The 3,630-nt window shown below is 38.1% G+C and overlaps 1 pseudogene; it reads right to left on the bottom strand.

The window, feature by feature from the left end:
* Window positions 1–1,732: 1,732 nt before the first annotated feature.
* Window positions 1,733–2,501, bottom strand: LOC131503232 (cell division cycle-associated protein 3-like; annotated as a pseudogene).
* Window positions 2,502–3,630: the final 1,129 nt, after the last annotated feature.

Here is a 3,630-nt window from a genome sequence, read left to right as displayed (position 1 = left end):
ATCTAAGAAAATTTTAACTCAAGGTCAAGAAGATTTACTCCTTCATTCTCTTTTAGAGTTTTATAGTTTTGGCTCTTACATTTAGGTCTATCTTGCATTTTGAATTAATTTCTGTCTATGGTATAAAATAAAGGTCCACAGTCCTTGGATATCTGGTTGTACCAACACTGTTTCTTGAAAAGGCTATTTCCCCATTGAATTGTCTTGGCACCTTTGTCAGAAGTAAGTTGACTTTAAATGTAAGGGTTTGTTTCTAGAATCTCAATTCTATTTCATTGATCTATATGTCTATCCTTATTCTAGTACCATACAGTATTTTTTACTATGATTATTATAGCTTTGTAGTAAGTTTTGAAATTAAGAAGTGTTGAGTCCATCAACATTGTTCTTTTTCAAATTGTGTTGGATATTTTGGGTCATTTGTATTTCCAAATGAATTTTAGCCCCTCCTTACCAATTTCTGCAGAAAGACAGCTGGGATTTTGATAGGGATTTTGTTGAAGCTGTGGATCCCTTTGATGAATATTGCTATCTTAACAATATTGTCTTCTAATATTTGAGCATGGAACCTCTTGCCATTCATTTAGATCTTTGTTAGTTTCTTTCTACAATGTTTTGTAGTTTTCAGAATGTAACTTTTATACTTTTTTATTAAATTTATTTTCCTCAGTACTTTATTCTTTTTGGTGCTAATGTAAGTAAGATTGTTTCCTTAATTTCATTTTCAGGTATTTTAGAAGTAGAATGTGTTTTTGTATATTAATCTTGTTCCCTGAACTTTTCTTTAACTAGTTAATTATTTCTTGTTTTTTTGCTTTGTGGGATCTTTAGGGTTTCCTGTACATAAGATCATGTTATCTGCAAATAGAGATTGTTTTACTTTTTCTTTTCGATCTCGATGACTGTTTTTTCTCTCTATTCATTCTCTATATTTTTTTCTCTCTCTCTCTCTTCACTGTCTAGTACCTCCAGTATAATATTGTATAGAAATGGGACCCATAGATGTCTTTTGCTCTGATCGTAGAGAGAAAGCCTAAATCTTTCAATATTAAATATGATATTAGCTGTTCATTTTTCATAGATGCCCTTTATCATTTTGAGGAAGTTCCCTTCTGCTTCTCGTTTGTTGAGTGTTTTTTTTAAATCACAAAAGGGTATTGTATTTTGTCAAATACTTTTTATGTATCACTTGAGATGATCATATAGTATTTTCCCTCTTTCATTCTATTAATGTGTATAATCTAGTACATTGATTTTTGTATGTTGAACCATCCTTGCATTTCTGAGATAAATCACACCTGGTTGTGGTGTATAATCATTTTAATATACAGCTGAATTTATTTGCTAGTATTTTATTGATTAGTTTGTATATCCATATTCATAAGGGATATAGGCTTATAGTATTTTTATGGTTTCATTGTCTGAGTTTGGTATCAGGGTAATGCTGGCCACATAGAATGAGTTGGGAAGTAATCACTGCTCTTCTCTTTTTAGGGAATAGTTTTTGAAGGATTGGTGATAATTTTCATTAAATTTTTTTTAAATCACTTTCTTCAATATACAAGAAACACATGAGACACAAAGAAAGCCCAAGAAAGAGCTCAGTTGATGAGTTGGTAGTTTAGGGGGATTCAAAGACAATGACCCTTTCCAGTCTCCCAGAGAAAGAAGGGGTTGAGAGGACACAATATCACTAGGCCCCTGGTGAACCCAGTCCTAGGGCCACACACAGCCTAGTTCTTCACCAAATTTTTAAAGTGCTTATTTTTCTTGTCCTGGTCCTGGCCCTGCTCCCACACTTGGCCTCCAGTTTCCAGAAGTCATCTAGTTCCCAGAATGGCCCCTTCCTTTAGTGCCCTAGTATTTTCATTTGGGGGGGTAGGGGGAGGAAGCCATTTACCCTGTTGTAGTGTCACAGTTCCAGGGGAGTTATAATCCTCGGATGGTGAGAGTGGATCTCCCTAGTATCTTGCCATTTGCTTTTCATCTATCATGCTTAGATCCTGAAGATCAGCAAGTCTCAGAAACTCTCAAGGACTTGTTGACACTTGGCCTACCATGGGGGTTTCTGAGGGCTGTCTTGCTTCTTCCTTGGAGAACACTTGCTTGTAGGGAAGCCCAATCTGGCTCCAGGGTGGCATTTGGTCCTCAAGGGAAAATTAGGTGCCCAGAGGTAAGTCCAATTCAGAAGATGAAGTTGCCTCTAGAGGCAGAACAGACTCTGGGGGAAGATTTGATTTGGGAGCTTTGTTCTCAAATACTTCACTCAGCTGTTTGACCAGTGGGCTTGAGAGCTCTTCACTGCTGGTCTTCATAGGTGTCCATGAAAAGCCAAGGGTAGAAGAGTGGGGATCTGAGTCTTGGGCCTGGATGGGAGAGCACAGGATGCCAGCACTAGGTGAATGGCAGGGGCAGGATGGGGGAGAATCTGCCACTGGGGCCAGAAATTTGTTGTGCAGTAGAGGTGCCAAACTGACTGGGGTACTCTTGGCTGTTGCCATCTCAACCAAGAGGAATAAGGTGGTCCTGGTCTATCCTTTGTGAGTAGTCTTTAAAAATTATCACTCATTCTACTTGTTTACTTTTTTAAAAAATATAATTTATTGTCAAATTGGCTAACATACAGTGTGTAAAGTGTGCTCTTGGGTTTTGGGGTAGATTCCCATTGGTTCATCGCTGACATACAACACCCAGTGTTAATCCCAACAAGTGCCTTCCTCAATGCCCATCATCCATTTTCCCCTCTCCCCCACCCCCTTCAACCCTCAGTTTGTTCTCTGCACTTAAGAGTCTCTTGTATTTTGCCTCCCTCCCTCTCTGTTTGTAACTATTTTTTCCCCTTCCCTTCCCCCTTGGTCTTCTGTTAAGTTTCTCAGGGTCCACATACGAGTGAAAACATACGATATCTGTCCTTCTCTGACTTATTTCACTCAGTATAATACTTTCCAATTACATCTACGTTGCTGCAAATGGCATGATTTCATTCTTTCTCATTGACAAGTAGTATTCTATTGTATATATAAACCACATCTTGTTTATCTGTTCATCAGTTGATGGGCATTTAGGCTTTCCATAATTTGGCTATCATTGAAAGTGCTGCTATAAACATTGGGGTACATGTGCTCCTATGCATTTGCACTCCTGTAGCCGTTGGGTAAATTCCTAGGGGTGCTATTGCTGGGTCATAGGGTAGTTCTATTTGTAATTTTTTGAGGAATCTCCACACTGTTTTCCAGAGTGGCTGCACCAGTTTGCATTCCCACCAGCTGTGCAAGAGGGTTCCCATTTCTCCACATCCTCACCAGCATCTGTAGTTTCCTGAGCTGTTCATTTTAGCCACTCTGACCGGTGTGAGGTGGTATCTCAGTATGGTTTTGATTTGTATTTCCCTGATGATGAGTGACATTGAGTATTGTTTCATGTGTCTGTTGGCCAGCTGGATGTCTTCTTTGGAAAAGTGTCTATTCATGTACTCTGCCTATTTCTGTTTACTTTTTAAAGCTTTATTTGGAACTTTCTTCCTGAGTTAGTTTAAGTAGCTTTTCTTCTTTGTAGGAATTTGTACATTTCATCTGGGTTACCTGATTTGTTGACATACAATTGTTCATAGCATTCCTTTATATTTTATTT

The sequence above is a fragment of the Neofelis nebulosa genome, chromosome X (assembly GCF_028018385.1).
Source record: "Neofelis nebulosa isolate mNeoNeb1 chromosome X, mNeoNeb1.pri, whole genome shotgun sequence".
Taxonomy (NCBI): domain Eukaryota; kingdom Metazoa; phylum Chordata; class Mammalia; order Carnivora; family Felidae; genus Neofelis; species Neofelis nebulosa.
This window is presented reverse-complemented; position numbering and strand designations above follow the sequence as displayed.